Source organism: Chiloscyllium punctatum, chromosome 29, assembly GCF_047496795.1.
Source record: "Chiloscyllium punctatum isolate Juve2018m chromosome 29, sChiPun1.3, whole genome shotgun sequence".
Lineage (NCBI taxonomy): Eukaryota > Metazoa > Chordata > Chondrichthyes > Orectolobiformes > Hemiscylliidae > Chiloscyllium > Chiloscyllium punctatum.
The window spans coordinates 27,150,628-27,176,697 of NC_092767.1; the positions used below are offsets into that span (position 1 = coordinate 27,150,628).

Below are 26,070 nucleotides of genomic sequence, written 5' to 3' on the forward strand. Positions count from 1 at the left end.
TTCAGCAAACATTTTTCGTTTTTGGCTCAGATTTCCAGCAATTGCAGCTATTTGTATTATGTTAACATTCATAATGTTTTGGACAAAACCAATGACCTGCTCGCATCGGAAAATCGGCAGAAGTACTGGGACACCGACATGTTAGCTGAACAATACCAGTATTCCATGAGCCGGAATACGATCCGGGCCACGAGGCTGTGAGTATCTAATCCTCACAAGTAAATGGCAAGACAAGGCGATAGATACTATCGTATTTGGTGTAAATAAAACACCCTTTATGAACATTTTCCTTGCAGATTATTTTCAACTTGTCTTCGTAGATTTACAAAGTGGGAAAAAGCCATTCCACCTGTGTGCATCGCGGCTAATCAGAGAGGCAATCATTCCAGTCGCAGTTTCCAACTTTGGCGCAAAGTCTCGTGTGTTCTAATGTTCCCATTGCAAATGTCAATGACTTTATCCTGTGTTCTTAAATGGCACAATAATGGGGCAGATGTGTGACCAGTGCACAGCGACTTGTAACTCTTTTGAGGAACTTATGCTCATTTTCACCCACAAAGGGAGACACACAAAGGGGAGCGTCAACGTGGGGCACGGTTAAAGTCAGACATTCCCCTCGACAGGTACATACTTATCCAGGACACACAGGAGCTTTTCCTTGAATAAGCTCCACATTTTTAATGTGCTCACCCCCTACAGTTTCCTACCACACTCTACGAAAACTGACCCATCTAAAGTACTCGTACTGTCGTGATCTCAGTCAATATTTGGATATTGTCTTGAGTGTTCCAGAGTTTTTCATTATCCCACAGTCCAGATGAAGTTTGTATTCCTCGCGTACGGGAGCGAGAATTCTTTCAATGTCTCAGATCAGTTCCTGTGCCGAGAAGATCAGAGTCAATGTCCCTTCCTCTACTCGGACTGACAATTTACACTTCTTCAATCTCCTATGATTCCATTTCCCAAGGGTTTCTCAAGATTTCCGAAGCTGGAGCCTAAATTATATGGTTTGCTTCATAAACATTTTTCCAACTGACAACTGACAATATTTTCACAGGAACTCTTCACAATCCTCTGGCTTGCACCATGCCCAGGGATGAGAAGTCCCGTTTGGTGGAGAGAGTTCCGAGGCTGGTGAGTTTCACTTTGGAACAAAGATGGTTAAGTGGCAATTTCCTGTGGTCATTTGTAAATGATGGGAGAGGGAGCGGTGGGGAAGGAGCACTCTGACGAGCAGGAGGAAGTGTTGCCAATGACCAGAGTCAGAGAACAGAGGACAAGGGATGAAAGGAATCTAATGAAAAGCAGCACTTCTGCTCAGGGGGTTCAATAACAACTGCAGAAACCCGATGTGTCGAGCAGTGTATCTGGAAAGAGAAACAGAGATCATGTTTTAAATGTGGAGCATTTCTGATGAAGAACTCGAGTTTCTCAAGTCTAATCAAATTACAGGCCTTGTTTGCAAAACAGGCCTTCTAAACTTTGAATAGGTCCAGCAGGAAAGCGTTCATAACGTAGTCAGCAGGATTCGAACCTACGTGGGGAAACCCCAATGGATTTCTAATCCATCGCCTTAACCACTCGGCCATGACTACAGACAGCACCGCCCCCTGAGCATTGACCAAATCAGCCGTGATCTCATTGAAAGCTGCCGCTGACTTGAGTTGCATGTTTCCATCTCCATTCATACCTTTGCTGTCATTTGTAAGGTGCGAGACACCAATGTAAAAGAAGAAAAGCACAAAGTTAGGACAAGATATTTGCAGCAAAATTGATTCAACATTATTTATTGAAAGGAAAATCACACTTGGCAATTTGCTAGACCTCTTTGCGAACATGACCAGCAGAGGTAATCAAGGGAGCTATTGATCTGAGTATTCTTGGCCATGAAACAAACAAAGGTTAGTGACATATTCATTTCTCTTTTTAGCGAACGAAATGGTCTTTCCTGATGGTTACAATGAAATAGATGGTTCCCAATAAAAGACAGAGATTAAGTCGCTTGTAGATACACTTCAATGTGATACGATTCACTTTCAGCCCCTAATTACCCCAGAGATGGAGGGGGTGAGTTACTTTTCTTCACTCTTCAACTCGACAGCATGGAGGTACAGACATGAAACCGCTAGAGATGGAGTTCTTGAATTGGGAACCAGCGACACTGAAGGAACTAGGCAAAAGTGAGGACTGCAGATGCTGGAAAGCTGATTTTAGATCAGAAAATTTTGGAAAAGCACAGCAGCATCCGAGGAGCAGGAAAGTCGATGTTTCTGTTGCCAGTCTTTCTGCGTTCCGCAAACAATTTTCGTTTTTGGCTCAGATTTCCAGCAACTGCAGCTATTCGTATTATGTTAACATTCATCATGTTTTGGACAAAACCAATGACCTGCTAGCATCGGGAAATCGGCAGAAGTACTGGGACACCGACATGTTAGCTGAACAATCCCAGCATTCCATGAGCCGGAATACGATCCGGGCCACGGTTCTGAGAGTATCGAATCCTCACAAGTAAATAACAAGACAAGGCGATAGATACTGTCGTATTTGGTGTAAATAAAACACCCTTTATGAACATTTTCAACTTGTCTTCGTAGATTTACAAAGTGGGAAAAGGCCATTCCACCTGTGTGCATCGCGGCTAATCAGAGAGCCAATCATTCCAGTCGCAGTTTCCAACTTTGGCCCAAAGTCTCGTGTGTTCTAATGTTCCCAGTGCAAATGTCAATGACTTTATCCTGTGTTCTTAAATGGCACAATAATGGGGCAGATGTGTGACCTTTGCACAGCGACTTGTAACTCTTTTGAGGAACTTATGCTCATTTTCACCCACAAAGGGAGACACACAGAAAGATACCCCCAAAGCGACAGAGGTCTCCGTTGTGGTGAGCTGGAATTTGAAATGGATAATAGGACAAATGCAAGTTTCGAATGTGGAAGCACAGAAGCGACGTCCCGGCAGGACATCACAGGGGAGCGTCAACGTGGGGCACGGCTAAAGTCAGACATTCCCCTCGAGCCAGGTAGGACTCGAACCTACAATCTTCTGATCCGAAGTCAGACGCGTTATCCATTACGCCACTGGCCCAACAGACACGCTTACCGCTGGCAGAATGTCGATATGTAATGCCATGGACTTTCACGGAATCAGAATTAAAAAGGTGAACAAGCAGCGAAGAAAATCACCAACACTTCTTCACTTCGAAGTTTCCAATTTGTGAAGCAGTGACTTTCACTGGCAAAGGAGAAACATTTGTCCTCAGTTGCCTGCTTCGGGGTCGCCTCCTTCTCTGCTGGAAGTTTCCATCGTTTTATTCACAGTCCCGACGCGATTTCATGATCCACTCCAGTGAAAACGTGTCATGGTGTCGTCTAAGCAAGACCCAGCCGAAACTCAGCGAGAGACATCTGGTCATTTCGAGCTCAGGATGTGGAATTAGACGAGCTGCGTGACACCTTTTATTGGCGCCGCCACGTCACTGCAAATTAGCGGCTCAAAACGAGCCGTTGTTAGCATCAGCTTGATTTGTACCTTCCTGTCGTGCATTTGCTGAACAACATCAGATAGATCCCGTCCGGCCCAGCTGACTTATCTATTTTCACACTCTGCAGAATTTCTAATATCTCTTCCATGTGAACCTCAAACTCTTCTAGTCTAGACGCAAGTATCTCACTATCTTCCTCGCCAACATTTTCATTATCTATAGCGAACTCTGTCGAAAAATATTTATTTAGTGCTTCCTCTATCTCCACTGACTCCACATACGACTTCCCACTATTATCCTTGATTGTCCCAAATTTAACTCTCGTCATTCTTTAAGTGCTCACATACCTATGGAAAGCCTTAGGGTTAACCCTGATCCTATCTGCCAACAACTTCTCATGTCTCCTCCTGACTCTTCTCAGCTCTCTTTTTAGGTCTTTCCTGATATCGTTGGAACCCTCGAGCGCTCGAACTGAGTTTTCACGTTTTCTCCTAACATAAGACTTCTTGTTCTTCTTGACCAGGGTTTCCACTTCCTTAGTAAAGTACGGCTCACGCGTTCTATATCTTACTCCCTCCCTGACAGGTACATACTTATCTAGGACACACAGGAGCTTTTCCTTGAATAACCTTCACATTTTTAATGTGCTCACCCCCTACAGTTTCCTACCCCACTCTACGATTCCTAAATCTTACCTCATTGCATCGTGATTTCCCTTCCACCAGCTGAAACTCTTGCTCCGTGGAGTACACCTATCCCTTTCCATCACGAAAGTAAACCTGAGAGAATTGTGATCGCTGTCTCCACAGTGCTCACCTACTTCCAAATCTAAAACCTGGCCAGGCTCGTTACCCAGTACTAAATCGAAAGTGGCTTCTTCCCTTGATGGCATGTCTACATACTGTGTCAGGAAGCCCTCCCGCACACAGTGGACAAAAACTGACCCATCTATAGTACTCGTACTGTAATGATCTCAGTCAATATTTGGATATTGTCTTGAGTGTTCCAGAGTTTTTCATTATCCCACAGTCCAGATGAAGTTTGTATTCCTCGCGCACGGGAGCGAGAATTCTATCAATGTCTCAGATCAGTTCCTGTGCCGGGAAGATCAGAGTCAATGTCCCTTCCTCTACTCGGACTGACAATTTACACTTCTTGTATCTCCTATGATTCCATTTCCCAAAGGGTTTCTCAAGATTTCCAAAGCTGCAGCCTAAATTATATGGTTTGCTTCCTAATCATTTTTCCAACTGCCAACTGACAATATTTTCACAGTAACTCTTCACAATCCTCTGGCTTGCACCATGTCCAGGGATGAGAAGTCCCGTTTGGTGGAGAGAGTTCCTCGGCTGGTGAGTTTCACTTTGGAACAAAGATGGTTAAGTGGCAATTTCCTGCGGTCGTTTGTAATGATGGGAGAGGGGGCGGTGGGGAATGAGCACTCTGACGAGCAGGAGGAAGTGTTGCCAATGACCAGAGTCAGAGAACAGAGGACAAGGGATGAAAGGAATCTAATGAAAAGCAGCACTTCTGCTCAGGGGGTTCAATAACAACTGCAGAAACCCGATGTGTCGAGCAGTGTATCTGGAAAGAGAAACAGAGATCATGTTTTAAATGTGGAGCATTTCTGATGAAGAACTCGAGTTTCTCAAGTCTAATCAAATTACAGGCCTGGTTTGCAAAACAGGCTTTCTGAACTTTGAATAGTTCCAGCAGGAAAGCGTTCATAACGTAGTCAGCAGGATTCGAACCTACGTGGGGAAACCCCAATGGATTTCCAATCCATCGCCTTAACCACTCGGCCAACACTACAGACAGCACCGCCCCCTGAGCATTGACCAAATCAGCCGTGATCTCATTGAAAGCTGCCGCTGACTTGAGTTACATGTTTCCATCTCCATTCATACGTTTGCTGTCATTTGTAAGGTGCGAGACACCAATGTAAAAGAAGAAAAGCACAAAGTTAGGACAAGATATTTGCAGCAAAATTGATTCAACATTATTTAATGAAAGGAAAATCACACTTGGCAATTTGCTAGACCTCTTTGCGAACATGACGAGCAGAGGTAATCAAGGGAGCTATTGATCTGAGTATTCTTGGCCATGAAACAAACAAAGGTTAGTGACATATTCATTTCTCTTTTTAGCGAACGAAATGGTCTTTCCTGATGGTTACAATGAAAGAGATGGTTCCCAATAAAAGACAGAGATTAAGTCGCTTGTAGATACACTTCAATGTGATACGATTAACTTTCAGCCCCTAATTACACCAGAGATGGAGGGGGTGAGTTACTTTTCTTCACTCTTCAACTCGACAGCATGGAGGTACAGACATGAAACCGCTAGAGATGGAGTTCTTGAATTGGGAACCAGCGGCACTGAAGGAACTAGGCAAAAGTGAGGACTGCAGATGCTGGAAAGCTGATTTTAGATCAGAAAATTTTGGAAAAGCACAGCAGCATCCGAGGAGCAGGAAAGTCGATGTTTCTGTTGCCAGTCTTTCTGCGTTCCGCAAACAATTTTCGTTTTTGGCTCAGATTTCCAGCAACTGCAGCTATTCGTATTATGTTAACATTCATAATGTTTTGGACAAAACCAATGACCTGCTAGCATCGGAAAATCGGCAGAAGTACTGGTACACCGACATGTTAGCTGAACAATACCAGCATTCCATGAGCCGGAATACGATCCGGGCCACGGTTCTGAGAGTATCGAATCCTCACAAGTAAATAACAAGACAAGGCGATAGATACTGTCGTATTTGGTGTAAATAAAACACCCTTTATGAACATTTTCCTTGCAGATTATTTTCAACTATTCTTCGTAGATTTACAAAGTGGGAAAAGGCCATTCCACCTGTGTGCATCGCGGCTAATCAGAGAGCCAATCATTCCAGTCGCAGTTTCCAACTTTGGCCCAAAGTCTCGTGTGTTCTCATGTTCCCAGTGCAAATGTCAATGACTTTATCCTGTGTTCTTAAATGGCACAATAATGGGGCAGATGTGTGACCTTTGCACAGTGACTTGTAACTCTTTTGAGGAACTTATGCTCATTTTCACCCACAAAGGGAGACACACAGAAAGATACCCCCAAAGCGACAGAGGTCTCCGTTGTGGTGAGCTGGAATTTGAAATGGATAATAGGACAAATGCAAGTTTCAAATGTGGAAACACAGAAGCGACGTCCCGGCAGGACATCACAGGGGAGCGTCAACGTCGGGCACGGTTAAAGTCAGACATTCCCCTCGAGCCAGGTAGGACTCGAACCTACAATCTTCTGATCCGAAGTCAGACGCGTTATCCATTACGCCACTGGCCCAAGAGACACGCTCGCATGAAACAAACAAAGTTTAATTACATATTCATTTCTTTTTCTGGCGAAGGAACCGATCTTTCCAGATGCTCACAATGACAGAGATATTTCCCAATTAAAGAGGAAAATAAGTCCCATCTCATGCTGACACCATCGTAAGCGCTGCTGTTTCACAATGCCACAGAGTCAGGGTCAATTCCCGCCTCGAGGAACGTAATGTGTGGAGTTTGCACGTTGTCCCCGTGGCTGCGTGCGCTTGCTCTGGTTTTGTCCCACGGTCCAAAAATGTACCGGTTCGTTGAAATCGCCGTGCTAAATTGACGGGGTTAAAGGAGAGGAATGCATTTGGTCTCGGGCGGGTCGGTGTGGAGTTGCTGGGCCGAAGGGCCTGTTTGCACATTGTAAGTATTCTAATCTACAGTAATCAATGACCAAGGTACAGCGCACGTTGTTCGATGGGCAAATATGACTTTTTGATTGTTTTTCTTCAAAGTTTCTTCCAATTCAAACAGGAGAGGAAGAAGGGAAATGAATGTCTCCCATAATTCTTGCCTTCTTTTATCTTTCACAGGCGGTTTTTTTTCCTCTACTATTTTTTTAACACTGTGTTTACTGTTAGTGTTCTTGTCAGCCACACCGGCTGGTTTCCTCTTTCCTCAATGTTCCTCATCTCTACCCAAACACACTTTCCATCCTTATCTTCTGAATCAAAGTAATCTCTAACCATTGCATAATTGCCACGGAAACTGGGCTTTTCACACGCCTGTGTATGTCATTTTCCAATATTAATTGATCGTTTACTGTGTTGCAATTGCGCACGAGAAGAGGAAAACAAAATAGAGGCCGGTGATCCTGGGTTTCAAACACACGTAATTGCAGCTAAAACGAAGGTTACTGCACACAATGCGATCACGGAAGCATGCAGCGAACCGTCAGGAAGCACACAAGAAGTGCAATGCTGGATGTCATTTCCGGAACAGGACGAGAAAAACAACAGAAATACGTCTTTTGGGTACTATTTTGGATGTATTTCTCAATAAACTATCGTGTGTTACATATGTTCCATCGGGAGTTACCTCACACAAGGAAGTAACCAGTGCTGCAGACGGTCATATAATCCGAGCTCCAAGTCCCGGAGTCAGAGACACTCAGTCCCCTGTGTGACCCTGCAAGGAACAGCTGTGCATGGGGTTTACAGTGTAACTGAACTGCATGAATGCGGCTCGATAGTCGTCTGTCTGCTTCTCCTCTATAGTTTTCTGTGCAGTCCCTGCGTGCAATCTTGTCAACTACGTTTGTCCGGCACAAGATGGGCATTGGTCACTTGTCTCTGAGAGAGGCTGTTGGTTTATGTGTTGTCATAATTCCGAGTGTAAGGAGGAATCTGGCTGTCAGTTCCTAGAAACTTACTATAATAAATGGAAGCGTGCGTTTTAACTTGCCGTGTGGCATATACTCATTGCAAAGTTTGTGCACTGCGAATCACGTTGTGGGACTATCCAATTTTGGCAAAGAATTTGTGTGGCATTCACGAGTTTCCACGACCAGCTATCCCTAGTAGCAATACGGACAAATGGCAAGAACTACAAATTCGATTAGAGCAGCACAAGGTTAATCTGACAGGGCAAACAGAAGGCAGCCAGAAGATTTCTGGGTGTAGGGCAATCACCCAAGATACCTTTTCATATGAAAGTCTGTGCATCAGTAGAATCTGGGACCAAAGTAGTCTATGTTGGTTATTCATATTCCAGACAACTTACGTTGTTCCCCGTTTACTCTGAAAGTGAATAGACATAGTTATTTCACCGTTATTTCGAAAGAAGATCCTGCATTGAATCTGTTCGCCGTTTTTTGATGTTGTGGCGAAAAGGTGGGCAATCGCGATGTGAAACGTTGCTATGCTTTCATTTCCTTCATTACTCTCCAGGTGAGGGAGAAAGGTGATTGGCTCTCTAGATCAGATGGGGGCACCGGCGCATTAATGGCCGAATTTAATCACGGATATACTTGGAAATGTTCACTTTTAATGGTTCGTTGTTGTGTTTTGTTTTATGATACTTGAGCACTTTCTGGGACTTGGCAATACACTAAATCTCCAGTAGGTTTGGAATTGCCTCGCTGATATTTGTGCGAGCAGTTCATGTCAGAGACGACTCACAGTGCCTCACAGACAGCACTTCAGCTTCGGTGAGTCTGATCATGGTACTGCCTTTTCAGTTTTGATTGTGTTCCCCGATAAGAGCTGTCAGTTTTTGGATTCGCTGGAGAGCAAAGTGGGTAATGCGATATGTGAGGTATTTTTCTTCAGCCAAAATCTTTGATGGTGAACTTGGGAAAGTGTCAAGAAGAATGGTCATTGGCAGGAAATATCCGGAAAACCATCATCTCTGGATCGGTTAGGCTCATCCACCCTCCAAACAAAATAGCCAAGCTCGCTGACTGAGTAACAAACATCATGCGGTTTTTTGCAAATGGTGTATTCAAACCGGTGCCGGTGGCTGGAGCATCTCAGACTTGTCGAGCATGGAAACAAATCCCGCAATCCAACTTGCCCTTGCTGAATAGATAACCGAAATTAATCCATACATTTCTGCCAATATTTGTGCCTTTTCTCTCCTCGGTCTTCCTGTCTATTCAGATGCCTTTGAAATGTTGTGAGTGCACCAGACTCTGCCACTAAATGTGGCGATTCATTCCACACACACAAAGGTTCTGTGTGAAAAACATGTGTCCCTCACATCCCTTTTAAATCTTTCCTCTCTCACATTTAACATTTACTATGTAGATTTGAACTCACGTGTCTTGTGAAGAAGTGCTCCCTGACTATTTACTCTGTCTGTCTTCCTCATGATTTTATAAGCTTCTGTGAGGTCATATCTAAGCCCTGAAGCTCCTGGGAATCTGACGAAGCCTATTCAGTTTCGTTCTCATGTCCAAGCACGGCAAACCTTGCAAATCCTTGTAAAGGTTTTCTAAACTTACACTTGCAAGAAGTGTGTCCAGCTGCAGCACTTGTTTGACCGCGTGGCCACTCTGGAGCTGTGGTTGGACTCACTGTGGAGTGTCAGCAATTCTGGAGAGTTATGTTGCCTCCCAGGTGCTCAGGCCAGGGATGTCGCCCATCGGCTGAAGAGCATTCGAAAAGGGGATCGTGAACAGCCAGTTGTCTTGGTGCATACAGGCACTGACGAAAACAAAAACGAGATGAGGACCTGCAGGGAGAATTCAGGGAGCTCGGATAGAAATTAAGAGGAGGACCACAAAGCTAGTAATCTCAGGATTACTGCCGGTGCTGTGTGACTGCCAGCGTAGAAATGAATTTTTAAAAATGGCACGATGAACACGTGAGTTGAGGAATGGTGCTGCAGGGCGGGTTTCAGATTTGTTGGATTTTGTGACCAATTCTGGGGAATGTGGGACTATAAGAAAATTGACGATCTACATCTGAACCATACGGGATCGTATGTCCTTTCGGTAGTTTTTGCTACTGCTGTTGGGGAGGTTTTATACTAATGTGGCAGGGGGCTGGGAAGCACAAGATTAAACTGGTCGGTAGGTGAGGTGGAAACTGGAAACGCCAAGAATCAGGAAGCCAGCATTAATAATGGGAAGAGTAGGCAGAGAGCAGATGAATGCAAAAGAACTGGTGGCCTGAAATGCATCTACTTTAATGCGTCGAGTATAGACAGATGAACTTAGGGTTTAGATTGGTGCCTGGGAATATGACGTTATTGCGATCACAGAGATTGAGTTGACGGAAGGGCATGGTTGGCAACCAAATGTTCTAGGATATAGACGCTTCAGACGGGACAGGGAGGGAAGTAAAAGGGGAATGAGTTGCATTGCTGGTCAGGGATGATATCATGGCTGTGCGATAGGAGGACACCATGTAGGGCTTTTGTCGTGAGATGGAGCAGTGAAATAAGAAGGGTGAGGTTAGATTTTTGGGGCTGTATTACAGTGAGCGTGAGGTGTAAGAAAGAGTAGTTAAACAGATCATGGAAAGACGTAGAGGCAATAATTTAGTGTTGATTGGAGATTTGCGTTTTCCCAACATTGACCGTGATACTCTTAGCTTCAGAGGTCTGGATGGGATGCCATTTGTAAGAAGCCTCCAGGTGAATTTTCTGGAGCGGTATATCAATAGTCAGACGAGGGAATAGGCCATATTGGAACTGATATTGGGGAATAAGCCGGGGCTGGTGATAGCAGTTGCCGTGGGTGATTTCTTTGGGAAGTGTCCAATATTCTGTAAGTTTTAGAATACTCATTGACAAAGATGAGGGTGGTCCTAAGGAAAGAGTACGAAACTGGGCCAAAGCTAATTATATCAAAATTATGCAGGAGGTCGGAAATGTGGATTGGACACAGCTATTTGTAGGAAAGTCCACAGTTCATATGTGTCAGGCTTTCAAAGCTAGGTTAAATATAGTGCAGGATAGGCATGTCCCGTTGAAGTCAAAGGATTTGAGAACTGTTGATGACAGGACAATTGTACGACTCGCCAAGAGGAAAAAGGAAGCACACATAACGCCTCGCCAGCTAACAACATAATGGTCCCTGTAGGAACATGAGAAGAGTAGGACAAGTCTTAAACGAGGAATCAAGGGTGTTAAAAGGGGTCATGAAACAACCTCACGCTAGCACAATTAAGGAGAATCCTAAAGCCTATTATTCATATATAAGAAGCAAGCAGGTAACCAGAGAAAGGATTGGTACACTAAAGGAAAATTAAGGAAGGCTGTATGTCAAATCTGAGAGAGTGGGTATGATTCTGAATGATTATTTTGCATCAGTGTTCACTGAGGAGAGGAACATGATGAATGTTGAGTCTAGAGGAAGACATTTGATTAATCTGGATCATGTTGACATAAGTAGGGAAGCTGTATTGGGCAGGCTAGGAGTAATTAATGTGGACAAATCCCCAGGAACGGATGGGATCTATTCCTGGTTCCTGAGTGATGTGAGAGAGGAAATAGCTGGGGCCCTGACAGATATCTTCGTGGCATCCTTCAGCACAGGTGAGGTTCTGGCCGACTGGGACGTTGCTCATATTGTCCCCTGTAAAAGAAGGATAATAGGGATATTCCGGATAACTACAGAACAATGGGCCGAACATCAGTGTTGGGAAAGTTGCTGGAGAAGGTACTGAGTGATAGGATCTATTCATATTTAGAAAATAATGTGCATATCAGTGAGAGGCATTGAGTTTTTCGGGGAAGTGCCTAAGCTGATAGATGAAGGAAAGGCTGTTGATGTCATATACATGCACTGCAGTAAGGAGTTACATAAGGTTCCCCATGGTAACCAAATACAGAACGTAAAGTAACATGGTGTGCAGGGTGTTCTAGACAGGTGGATAAAGAATTAGTTGAGCAATAGGAGACAGAGTGGCAGTTGAATGGAGTTTCTGGAAATGGAGAAAGATGACCAGTAGTGCTCCACAGGGGTCAGTGTTGTGGTTACTGCTGTTTGTGATATACTTAAATGATCTGGAAGAGAGCACTGTTGCAATAATCAGAAAGTTTGCAGATGACACGAAGATTTCTGGACTAGCAGAAATTATAAGTGACTATTAAAGAATACAGGAGGATATAGATATACTGGAAAGTTGGGCAGAAAAGTGGCAGCTGGGGTTCAAAACAGACAAATGTGAGGTGACGCATTTCGGTCAGTCTAATTCTACATGGGGTTATACAATGAACGGAACAGCTTTGGGGGAAAAAAAACTGATGGATAGAGAGATCTGTGAGTGCAGGTCCATTATACACTGAAGTTTGATGCACAGGTGGATAGAGTGGTCAAGCAGGCATAGAATATGCTTGGCTTCATTGGATGGGGTATTGAATAAAATGGCTAACAAGTCATGTTAAAACTGAACAATACATTGGTCTGACCACACTTAGAATACTGTGTAAATTTGTGGTCGCCACATTACCAAAAGGATGTGGACGCTTTGGAGAGGGCGTGTAAAAGGTTTCAGCGGATGTTGCCTCATATGGATGGTGCAATCTGGGAAGAGAGGTTGAGTAGATTAGGTTTGTTTTCATTAGAAAAAAGGAAAGTTTGAGGGAGACCTTTTTGAGGTTTACATAATCATGAAGGGTACAGACAGGGTAGATAGAGAAAAGTTTTATTTCCCAGGTTGAAGGATTAAATACCGACAGGTCACGCTTTCAAGGTGAGACGTGATAAGTTTAAGAGGCATACACGCGGCAACGACTTGACACAGCGGCTGGTGGGTGTCTGGAACGCGTTCCCAGCAGAGACGGGAGAGGTAATCACGGTAGATATATTTAAGAGGCGTCTGGACAGATGCATGAGTAGGTGGGGAGCAGAGGGATACAGATGCTTAGGAATTCGGTGACAGGTTTAAACAGTAGATTTGGATCGGCTCAGGCTTGAATGGATGAATGGCCTGTTCCTTGTCTGTACATTTTTTTTGTTCTTTCTTCTCAAATTACGCCAATTTCATTACAAAATTTGCGAGGTCTAAGTGTCTGAAGTGAATCCATGCTGAAACACTAGTCATAACAAATCTGAGTGCTGGCTTTTACGTGATAGCGTGGTCGAGCGGTCTAATATGCTGGATTTTAAGCTTCAGTTTCTATCGAATGGTGGCTTCAAATACCAGCATTGTCAGTGAGCAACTATGTGAGAGAACTGCGCATGTGTGGATGCCTTTTAATTTGAGTGTTTGCAGCTCCTCAGTGAGCTTACCCTCTCGGTGATAAAATCAGCGACCGTATCTGAAAACAACGCAAGTTCCTGCTGTCGGACAGATCCTCACATCCCGTCGATAACTTTGCTTTTGGATATCTGCGTTGCCAGTTTCTGTATCTCAAATGGTCAGTGCATTTGGCTGAAATGTTGGTGGTTCGAGCCCACCCAGGGAATAAGCCTCAAATATTTCGGCACAAGCATTTACCCCGACAATGTATTGATATTATAACCGGGAAAACTCATCCATGATTCATCCCAAGTCCGCAGGGAGCGAGACAGTTACACGCAGCAGAATACAACATCACTTTCTCCAAGCTCCCGATGCCAACAGAAAGCGGCCACTGCAGCTTCAATCAGCGGCTTTCTGCCAAGCCATGGGAAACAACTCGTGGAAACTGCTCCCTTAGTAACAGCTCTTTCCGTGTGAAAGGAGCAAAACTTTCACTTTAAATTGGAAAGGGCTTCAGGATATTGGAATGTTGCTCCAGTTCTTCGAACGTGTTATAAATAAAACTCCTGACTTGAAAATAAGAAGTGGTAAAGGTTTTAGGTAGAAAGAACAAATAAAGTGTTCATTCAGACGACTCTGACTCGTCAGCAGATGGGAAATGCCCCAAACTTTAAAGGGAAATGATTGGGTTTCCTTAGGTAATTGCCCGACTGATTTACTGTCTGCCAGAGAGATTGGAATTCACATCAGCGACAGAAAGGTGAGGGTAAAAATATGAAGATATTAAGGTTGAAACTTAAATCCCGGGACAAGTGGGGAATAGATTGTAATGCTCTGAAGGAATAACTGAAGTGAAAGGTGTGAATGATATTTTTGTGATTAGGAGGAATGAAATGGATTCGAACAAATTGCTGATGAATGATGCTCACAATGTCATAGCAAACTAATCCACAGCGCACGTGCTGGGTTAGCTCAGTTGGTGCAGTGTGAGATGCTTAATCTGAGGGTGGTGGGTGCAAGCCTCACAATGGGCGCTTTCACTGCTTCATACAATTCCAGCTCTTCGTTCCACGTGCAGTCTTGTTGCTGCTTTCATTGACACACCTGTCCTCCTGCTTTTGATCACACATCGGTTTCTGAGTGAACACTGTTTCCATTTAACTGGTGGCGCCAGAGACAACTTTATCAATGCAGCCTAAAATACAATGAATGATATCCGTTTGAAAACGTGAGGTTCCAAACCAACCATGCACCACCCAAAGTTTTCAAAGGCACGGAAAGCGAATGGCCACTTGCGAGGGGTCTGACAGAGACGGATCAATGTCACATGGGTCCTGAACCAATTTTCAGTGATTCAGATTGTTCTGATAGAAACCGAAGGGTACTCTCCCTCAACGTTTTGCAATTGGTCTTCTTGTGTTTAACGTAATGAACAGTATATTGTCAGGAACGAGAATGGAGGTGCGACAGGATCGTGAGGTTTCAGTGTGGGACATAGACACAGTAAGTCAAATATACCCAGAGCACTGGAGAGCTGTTTGGTCCAGGATCACTGCCATCTTCTGTTTCAGAATCAACAAATGAAATTACTCGAAAATCTCAGCAGGTCTGGTAGCATCTTGGAAATATAAATTGATTTAAGACTTCGGGACTAGTGGCACTTCTTTTCCATGTCCATCTCCACCTGCTTTTGCACACTCTTCCTATTTATTGAATGTCTCCTGACTTCCAACTTTATATTCAGCTTCTCTTTTATTACTTCCTCTCCAACAATTTTCCCAGTCTCCAGTTTTGAATCATAACTGTTCAATCTTTCACATTGCCCAGGACTTCGAACTAACAAATAATAGTTTCTATTTCCTTAGATAGCAGATGGCCAGAGACTGGAAGGCAGCATTGTTCCGAAAACTCATCCATGATTCACCCCGAGTACATAGGGAGTAAGACGGTTACACGCATCAGAATACGACACCATGTTCTCCAATCCCCCGATGCCAACTCAAAGCGGCCACTGCAGCTTCAATCAGGGCTTCCTGCCAAACCCTGGGACACAGCTCGTGGAAACTCCTTTCTCATTAACTGCTCTTCCTGTGGGAAAGGAAGAAAACTTTCATTTTAAATTGGAAACGGCTTCAGGAGATTGGAAGGTTGTTCCTGTATTTGGAACGTGTTATAAATAAAACTCCTGTCTTGAAAATAAGAAGTGGTAAACGTTTTAAAAATGAAGAACAAAGAAAATGTTGATTGTGAGGACTCTGTCTCGTCAGCAGATGGGAAATTCCCAACACTGTAAACAGAAATGATTGGGTTTCCTAAGGTAACTTTCTGACTGATTTACTGTTCGCCAGAGTGACTGGAAATCACTTCGTATGAAAACATTCGGGTTGAATCTTAAATACCAGGACAAGTGCTAAATAGATTGTAATGTTTTGAAGAAATAACAAAAGTGAAAGATGTAAATTATAATCTTTGTGATTGGGAGGAATGAGCTGGATCTTTGCAAATTGCTGTGCCATGTGAATTGTGCTCAGAATGAAATAGCAAACTAATTCGTCGTTTGCCAAGCCTGAATACCTCAGTTCGAAAAAATGTGAGGTGTTTAATCAGAGAGTCGTGCGTCCAAGCCCCATAATAGTCGTTTTCACGGTTTAATCGAGTTCCAGCTCTTCGTTCCACATGCAGAATTGCAAACCAACGCTGATGGAGCATTCCTGTTGCTTTCATTGACACATATGTCCTCCTGCTTTGATCACATGCCGGTTTCTGAGTGAAAACTCTCTGCACTTCACTGGAAGCGCCAGAGTCAACTTTATCAGTGCAGTTGAAAATACTATGAATGATATCCATTTCAAAACGTGAGATTCCACTACATCCGTGCACTCTCCAAAGTATTCAAAGACACAGAACGCGAATGGCCATTTGTTAGTGGTCTGACAGAGACGGCTTAATGTCTCATGGGTCCTGAACAACAATTAACTGATTCAGAATGAGCTGATGGAACGGAACGGAGTTCTCCCTGAACGTTTTGCAATTGTTCTTGTGTGTGCTCCTGTAAGTTTATGTAATGAACAGTTTATTGCCAGTAACGAGGGTGGGGGTTGCGAAGGATTCTGAGGTTTCAGTGTGGGACAAACGTGATCTGATCGAACGGGTAAGTCAAATATTCCTAGAACATTGGAGAGCTGATTGGTCCAGGATCACTCCCATCTTCTGTTTCAGAATCAACAAATGAAATTGCTGGAAATTCTCAGCAGGTCCGGTCGCATCTTGAAAATGAAAACCGAATGAGATTTCGGGACTGGTGACACTTCTTTTTCCATCTCCATGTCCCTCTGCCTTTCTACAAACTTCCTTTTTATTGAACTTGCCCTGACTTCAAACTTTATATTCAGCTTCACATTGCTTCCTCTCCAAACATTTTCCCAGTCTCTAAAATTTCCTTAGATACCAGATGGCCAGAGATTGGAAGACAGAGGAGGACGGTTAGCGCTTTCAGAATATCTAGTCTGCTCCGCCATTCGATTTGGCTAATATCGTTCTTAACCCCATTCTCCAGTCCTCTCCCTGAACACTTAATCCCCAGTCTTAGGATCCAGTCTTTTTTCCAGAGTGGGTCCTAATCCGTCCCAAAACCCTCCACATGTGTTTGCAGCTGTTACACCGTGTCTACGTGTCATCAATCTCAGTTTTAGTGATTCTCGGCAAACACGAACTGTTCTGAGCAGCTCGATAGTGTCTCTTGCCCCACTGTGATCCTGCGGAGGAGCAGTAATCATCTTCATCTCCTACGGAAAGGATCGGCGCTTCAAAAAAAACCGACAGAAAGAAAGATAGGCTTGTGAGTCAAGATATGTGGAGGTAATTGCTTTCTGACCTGGTCAGTAAACCTTACTCTGTATATTCCCGCACATTCTAGCTGCTGTGGTGAAAGGGAATGCAAGTCCAATTAATTGGCGTCTACGCTTTTATTCGATATGTATTCTTCCTTGTTCTGAATATGCAGGGATGTTTCCAGCACTGATGGTCACCATTTCTTAGAGTGCATGCCGCGAGCCCTGATATTTTCTGGAGAGTAGCAGTATCAGTTTGTGGGAAAGTGGCCCAGTAGTAAGCTTAGAAGAAACATTGTTGTTCCCACTTTACGGACATCAGTCTTTCATATCATGATCGATGGGGCTTTGTTGCATACTCATCAGCAAGCCTTGTTTTGAATTTACTCGCCCAATACTACTGTAGCGGTGGGAAGAATATAATTCCGAATACCTGCTGCGTGAATTTCATTTTCAAATATCTATTTGCAGTGGTCCTTCATATGTGGCGATGTTTCTATCACTGCTGGCCATCCTGTTTAAGAGTGCAGTTACATATGTTCCTCTGTCTTGGCACTGCAGGGAAAATTGTCTGCGCCTTTTAAGCCAATATTTCCTGGATATTTCAACATGGTATTCTTTATTTTTTCGATCATGTCCACTTTAAGGACACAGATACCGGGCACTGAACCTTTCTGTAACAACAGGACCACATTTGCTTTACATGCGAAGGTGGCCTGGATCAGTAACAAGGAGAGTATTCATTTCCTCCTGTCACAGCGAACACTGGATTCATGGTGTTAGTCTCTGTCAAATGCATCCGAAAATGTGCTCTGAAAGCTTCATTTGAACGCTGTCTGGCGTTTCTCAACGTGTGTCAACCAAAACCAGAAATCCTCGATCACAGTTTGGAGCAGTTCACATATTCGAGTTTCGAAGCAGCAGACACTGATACAGTTCATTCAGAATGAAAAGATTTACAGGCACAGATGAACTATCGACTCTTGTTCTCATACTGTTACTAATATTACCGTGTGGCCTGAAGTCTAAGCCATGTTGTAATGGAAAAGGACAAATCACAGACAGGCTGCCGAATGACAGTATGTATTTTGTTTTCTTGTTCTAACAGAGTTCCAGGAAAATATGACAGCGAGGGAGAAGAATGCAAGTCACGTGCAGCTCTGGTGAAACACCTTCTGTTTGATTCAGTCATCAATAAGAAACGTGAATGTGACTAAAGCGGGAAACCTTTTCACAATCGAACAAAGAACAATCACGAACAGTGACCACCTCTTTGACATCTCAGATCGCCTTTGACCTTCCCTGAATATGTATAGGAACTAATTTTTGCACACCTCAAAGTGAGAACTTATTGATTTACCCACCATAAGTGAGTCACATGTCCTTGATTCCCACATAGGTTTCCAACTCAACTTGCAGCCAGGTGGCAGTTGCTCATGGCTCTGCTGGATAATGCACTATTATGGAAAAATAAAATGAAAGTTGGAACTCTTATTGGCTGTGGGTTTCGAATAAGCTTGCTACGTGTTCTGCCATTCTTGGATTCCAGTGATAAACCAGTTTTTCAATTCATCTGAGCAGCAGGAGAGTTGGCGTTTCTGGCAGGAGCAGAATTCATCATCTCCAGTGAGCACGTTATCTGAGGGGAGAGAGTGAACAAAGTTTCACACAGCGACTAATCGGAATTGCATTCTGTTTCAGCATGGCAGCAGATATGGGCTAGCAAATTCAAAGCCAGATTTGCTGATGAGAACAACAAGCACGACCGCTCAGATAGAGCAATTCCTTCCCACCGCTTATTCTGCAGAACTGGTACAGTTGCTGTGAGTATGCTGCAGGATATCATCAGGTACATTCTCTTGGGTTTCCGGTTTTGGCCTGTGTGCTCGCGTGTCTGAGCAAGCTGAGACTCTGTTTTCAGATTCCACTTCTTAAGAAGGCTTGTGTTTGTATCCCTACGCGGCCACGTGAATGGAGATATTTATTTCCCTGTTGATGTGAAATTTGGTTCTACATTGAATTCGCTCGCAGTTTTCTGTTGTTGTTACCAAAAGGAGGGAAATTGCGATATGAAACTTGGTTACTTATCCCTAGTTTCCTTAATTTCTGTCCTGATGAGAGAGGCTGGTGATTGGTCCTCTCGATCCGGTGGAGACATCAGCCCAATTGTTAACCTCATCTAATCGAGACTGTAATTGATAATCTTCACTTTTCATGGTTCATTGTTAGTCAGTTCTGATTCGTGTTACTTGAGCACTTTCCTGGAAGTATTGGTGGTCTAAGGCGCCAGTACGTTGCAAGCACCATTTGGAATTGCCTCGCTGCAATTTGTGTGAGCAGCTCATGACCCAGACGACTCGCTCTGCCTCACAGACAGCATTCATGAGTCCGTGTGTCTGAAAATATGTTCTCTTTGTCAGTTCTGCTTCTGTTCATGAGTTGTCAGTTTTTGGTTTCGCTGGAGACACACACACACAGACAAACACCCACATGCACACATATATTTTGTGTGATGAATTTTTTTGGTACTTTCAGGGTTACATTGCACTTTACTCAGAAACCACATACATTCATGTAGAACTCTGAGCTCAAAAACTGTATTAAATTATGTAAAACTCTGTTATCTCACTTATTGGATTGGAATCAATATAAGCATAAGGTCATAGATACATAACTCAGGGGGGTAACACCTTCAACATATTGTCTCGCTATTACCATTGTTAACAGCTGTCCCGAGAATGCAACTTTTTATAAAAAGGGTTTTGTGATTTACACATAGAATACAGTGATAGTTTCACTTCTTTCAACAGTTGAAAGGCTTAACAGACAATCAATTCTTCAATGTATAATTTCAGTTACATCACACTGCAAATGTTTGCTATAAATTCTGTGTTACGATCGAGCCCTCCACAAACACCTGATGAAGGAGCATCGCTCTGAAAGCTAGTGTACTTCCAATTAAACCTGTTGGACTATAACCTGGTGTTGTGTGATTTTTGACTTGGTACACCCCAGTCCAACACCGGCATCTCCGAAACACAATTTATTCTCGACAGCTTGCAAGTGTTCCCTTAGAAACTGCAGCTTTTGGAAACGTATTACTGTGACAAAGTCATTGCTCAATGTGATGGGGTGCACCGTCAATCCCTAATTACTCGAGAGATTGAGATTTTGAGTTACTCCGCAGAACTCTGGATGTCCTCAGTAGAGGGGTAGAGGCATGATGCCATGAGGCAAGGATTTAGAAGTAGTGACATTGAAGAAGCAGCGAAGTATTTTCGAATGGGAAACGTGAAAACCTTGGAGGGGTAATTGCGGTGATAGCTTTCGCTTATATTTGCTGCCATTGTCCTTCCAGACAGATGCTGATCGATCACTGAATTGTTCTGGCAGGATCCGTGTGTGTGTTCTGGGTGCAACCAGGATTTAGTTTTCCTTCGGATAATTCCCAAGAAGAGAATTAAATCTTCATTTCCTGACTGGGAATGAAAGCCTGTTCTGGGCAATGCAAACTCAGACTCGTATGCAGGGATGTCCATTGATACTGCAGTAGCCTTTGGGATCTGTACAAACTCTAGTGCCTGCTCTTCACGTCATAATCGTCTTCGTCAGCAGTGTTTCTCTCTCCAAGTTTCCAAGTCGGTTCATATTATCACCCTTGGTTTCAATGTGAAGAAGGCAATGCTGTGATAATCTGCTGTTGTTCAGCAGATATACTGCAGCAAGTTAAGTAAAGACTGATGCTAACACGAGCTCGTTTTGAGCTGCGCTGATGTGTTGGCAGCAAGAAAGGCAACGTTCAACTCGCCTCATTCCGGATGACGGGCTCGAAATGCCCAGTGGTTTCTCGCTGAATTAGTTCAGGCTCTGGAATGTAAAACACTTCAAGTATGAAAGTACAGTGAAAGGAAATGTTTCACAGAGTGGGGCATTCCAAGTGAAACAGTGACGGTGATTATGTTTGCTGATTTTTCACCTTGTGAATGCTGTTTCCCTGATGTGGACGATTACATTACCTGTAGACAAACTGTCATATCCAAATCTGGTCTTTGGGTTAGTGACAGAATTGGTAACACGTCTGATGTCGAATTAGGGGATTGTCGGTTCGCATTTAAAATCACGAGGATGCAGCGTGCTAGTCCATTCCTGTTGTCTGTCAGGAACGGAAGGGTTTGGGTTTTCGAATTTACAGTTTCTTTCGTCCAATTCAAATTCTAGCTCAGATCAACGTTTCTCATTCTCTGTCGAACTGGCTTTGGTTTAACCAAAAGCTGCCGTTTGGAGGTTGAACTTGCATGTTGGAGCGGACATCTGAAGTGAAGCACAAGGAGCTGGTCAAATCCTGAGAACTCTGCCCCTCTCAGGGAATCTGTCTGTGTGTCTCTTTCTGTGGGAGACACGATGTGGGTAATAACACAGTGTGACTATGTCAAACTTCAATCCCATTGTTGTGTCATCTAAGATCAAAGGGAGAACCTCACTGCCATTTGCACTGGAAACATCAGAACACATAAGGTTATGGATCAAAGCTGGAAACTGTGAATAGAATAATTGAATGTCTTTAAACCTGACTGCACCATGGGCCAAATGGGATTTTCCATTCTGCAAAACTTGGAGACGAGTAGAAACCAATCTGCAGTTAATCTGATCATAAATGAAATGAAAAATCCATTTCAGTGAGAATAAGTGCAAGAGTGTCTTCTTCATTCCGTGTAATATTGTAGTTAGGATTTGGAACTCTTACTGCAATAGTGTTGGTTCTATTCTCGGACAGGGAATGCATGTTTTATTGTGCAAATGTATCGTGGTACCAGTATTTCTTACCACTGGTCCGAACCTGGTAATGCTTGGTTTTGTGCCAGGTTATCAAAAATCAAAAAGGTACAGGTTTTGGAAATATGAACTAAAAACGAGAATTGATAGAGAAACCCGCTACACCTGGCAACATGTATGGAGATAAACAGGGTTTTTTCTTAAGATGGACAGGAAATAGGTTAGTTATAGATTTCTAGATTATACTGTTGGGAAAAGGATAATCTGCCCTGTCGAATCAGGATATTTATCTAAATCACTCTTGAGCTGACAAACATCGAATTTACAATCTTAAAAGGACTTAATCAGCTGTCATGCTACTTTCATTTTCCTGAGCTGGTGGAAGGCTATGTTTTATTGGCTACATTTCCTTTAGGTTCCGTTATTTAGCAGTCACGCCGAATGGAGAATTGTTTCTTTCAGTGTCTGCCTCAATATGTGTCTTTGTTTTTTCTATATTTGTCTTTGTATCCTCCTGGGCCTTTTTCACATTCTCTGACTCTCTGGATCTCCATATCCCTCATTTCCCATTTCTGCTCTTGAAAAGCCTGACATTCAGAGACAGTTTGAGATTCGAACTGCTGAGAGGCTTTCTGAGGTCTGGCTGGAGTCGGTTGAAGTAGTCTCACATTCTCTGGATAATGCGTCTGTCACATCGACCTGAGGCAAGGAGACATTTCTTCCTCAAAATCTAAAGACCCTTTCGAAGTTATAGTTGTATTCCTTATCCATCAGTAAAAGAAAGTAATAACATGATAGCTGAAGAAGAACAACAATGCATTTACTGTTGGTGTACAATGAATGAATGGTGACAGCAGAGAATGAGGGTGATCATGTCGTGGTGTCAGTGCCATTACCACAACATTTCCCGGGAATGCTGTAGTGTCTCCTGCCTCACCACTTAATTTCCACAAAACTGGGAATGAAGGAATGAGAATAAGAGGATGAGAAGCAGAAGTGCTTGTGGAACTGCGGGAAGAATCTCCAGGTTAAAATAATAGTTAAAAAGAGCAACCTACACGACTGGATTTAAACCAGGAAAATGAAGCCAGAATGCGAAATCAGAATACACAGCAATTCAAACAGGACACTGAGTTTCTCGATCAGCAACACAATACTTGCGAGAAATAACGAGCTTTCAATAGAATGAGCAGGCACCAGTGTGATGGGAGCTGCTTTCACCAGCTAAGCCATGGCGCCACGTTAAGAGCCAGATTTCTCGCCCATATGTGCAATGCCTGAACCACTTGATCACAGGAATTCGAAAACGTGTTTTCTGTATTAATGTTGCTCAGTATGAATGGCAATCAAACTCTACTTGTGCAAAAACAGACGTTTCAATGCTGAGCATGCCCCACTATAAAGGCACAGAAAAAGACAGTATCCTCTTGCATTGGCATCCAACAGATATTTTCGTCTGTTTAAACTGACAGAATAAAGAGGATGTGCTCATCTCCTCTCGCGTCCCATTAACCACGTTAATACACACGCAGGGATTTTCAAACCAAGATGAACAGGCTCATTGTTGTGAATTGACAGCAGTGGTGTGTGAGTCATTGCGAACAGTGAGCAATAAATGCTGAACCAATAGCACTGACACTGAGCCTTACACCATCAGCTCCACACTCACATCTTGTATCATGTCTCCTCGGCATCAGTGCATTTGACTTTAATTATTCTACCCTGCACCTCTCCTCAAGTTATTCCCGACCGGTTGCAGTGTCGAACTAGGACATGCAATTATTAGAAATGCATTTCTGGGACATAGTTGTCTTTCAATGAGATAGGATTCACTGCCCATCCCTACTTATCGCAAAGATGTAGGGGACGAGTTACTTTTGTTAACTCCACAAATCCTTAGTATGGAGGTACTGATAAGAAACCGCGAGAGATGGAGTTCCTGGATTGCGGAAAGCAAACCGACCCCAAACTGCTCACGTAACTCACCCAGGGAAGAGCAGATGGACCCCACTCTGTCAATGTAACTCAACCAGGGGACAGAAGTCTGACATCACATGATCAATGTAACTCAACGAGGAAGTTATGACCTGAGCGCACTCTGTTCATGTAACTCACCCAGGGAAGAGTAGACTGACCCAACACTTCATATGGAAATCACCCAGCAAATGGCAGACTGACACCACTCAGAGAAGAGCAGGCTGTACCATTCTGTCTCTGTCACTCATCCAGGAAAGAGCAGGCTGATCTGATTCTGTCAATGAAACACAAGCTGGGAGACGAGCCTGACCCCACTCTGTCAAAGTAACTCATTCAGAGAAGAGATGACTTATTCCATTCTGTCTATGTGAATCATCCAGCGAATACCGTAATGAAACCATCCTTGCTGTTAAACTCAGACAGAGAAGAGCAGACTCTCACGATTCTGAGAAAGTAACACGCCCGTGGAGGAGCAGACTGACACCACTCTCTTAACGTAGCTCAGCCAGGGAAGAACAGACTGTGTGCACTCTGTGATATTACTCACTTAGAAAGGAGCAGACTGACCCCATTCTGTTAATATGACTCTCCCAGGGAAGAGCAGACGATGCTCAATCTGTCAATGTGACTCAACCAGGGAAGAGCACTCTGACCTCACGCGATCACTTTAACACAACTAGGAAATTGCAGACTGACGCCACTCTGTCAATGCAACTCACCCAGGGAAGTGCAGCCTGATCCCACACTGTCCAAATAACTCACTCCTTGAAAAGCAGACTGAAGCCACTCTGTCCATGTAACTCGCACAGGAAAGAGTAGACTGATGCCACTCTTTCAATGTAACTCACTGAGGGAAGAGCAAACTGACGCCACTCAGTCAGTGTTACTCACCGAGGGAAGGGCAGACTGACCCCACAATCTCAGTGTAACTCAGCAGACTGATCCCACACGGTCAATATAAGTCATTCACAGAAGAGAGGTCTGACCCCACTTTACCAATGTAACGCGCCAGAGAAGAGCAGACAGAAGCCAGACTGTCAACATAAGTTATCGAGGGAAGAGAATACTGACCCCGCTCTTTCTGTTTCACTCAGGCAGGGAAGAGCAGACTATCACCACTCTATGAAAGAAATTCGCCCAGGGAAGGGCAGACTGACCCTACTGTATCTGCGTGACTGACACAGGTAAGAGCAACTAATCCAACTCTGTCAAGAATACCCCGACCCCTCTCTGTCCATGTAGCTCACCCAGGAAACAGCAGACTCACCCAACTCTGTCTATTTAAGTTCACAAAAATCCTCTGAAGTACGTCCTATCCAGACACTCTCCACATCACTGTTTCTGTAACCGTGTGCGTTCAAAGGCGAATCCAAATAACCTGCAAATGTTCAGAATGTGGCAGCAAACCAGAGCTACCACACAGAAATTGGGCGAATGTGCAAACTTCCATCAGGCAGTCACCTAAGCCTGGAATAGAAACCAAACCCGACAGCAATCATGATTATAAAATGGCAGAACAGAAACCCAGCAAAAGGAATTGCGTCCCTGTGTGTTGCAACGATTCTGAGTATTAATTAAGCAACTGTCACTGTAGTTAATTTCCATTTTCATCACTGCCAACCTTCTTCAAAGCAGAGCACACACTTGCTTTTTTCAGACTTCTAATATTCAGCTTTCATCCCGCTTTTTACCTAATCATATTTCTGACGTTACAAACTCCGTCATAACAGGTTGACAACTGCAGAATGAGCTTTGTTCCGTTCTCCACTGATGTTGAGAGTAGTAATACAACATATTCGAGTAGGACTTGATGCGCTTGCGGGTGGTGTATTCGCGGCATTATGGCTTTTCTTTTCGTTTTTGGTCTTCTATTTCGAGTTCATTGCGCAGACTTCTGAAGAAGACTTTTTGGAGGCGAAATGGTAACTGTGTTTTCTCTTGAAAAACAGACGTAGCTTTATTTCTGTTCTCTTATAATTTGATCTTCTTCTGATCTTTGCAAGTGAAATAGGGCGCATTACGA

General features: G+C 43.6%; 4 non-coding genes across 4 annotated transcripts; all 4 read right to left on the minus strand.

The window, feature by feature from the left end:
- Positions 1-1,513: 1,513 nt before the first annotated feature.
- trnas-aga (transfer RNA serine (anticodon AGA)) lies at positions 1,514-1,595 on the minus strand. Its single transcript has one exon. It is a non-coding gene; the product is annotated as a tRNA-Ser (tRNA).
- A 1,417-nt stretch (positions 1,596-3,012) lies between these two features.
- On the minus strand, positions 3,013-3,085 carry trnar-ucg (transfer RNA arginine (anticodon UCG)). The gene has a single exon. It is a non-coding gene; the product is annotated as a tRNA-Arg (tRNA).
- A 2,127-nt stretch (positions 3,086-5,212) lies between these two features.
- trnas-gga (transfer RNA serine (anticodon GGA)) lies at positions 5,213-5,294 on the minus strand. Its single transcript has one exon. It is a non-coding gene; the product is annotated as a tRNA-Ser (tRNA).
- Positions 5,295-6,727: 1,433 nt separating this feature from the next.
- On the minus strand, positions 6,728-6,800 carry trnar-ucg (transfer RNA arginine (anticodon UCG)). Its single transcript has one exon. It is a non-coding gene; the product is annotated as a tRNA-Arg (tRNA).
- Positions 6,801-26,070: the final 19,270 nt, after the last annotated feature.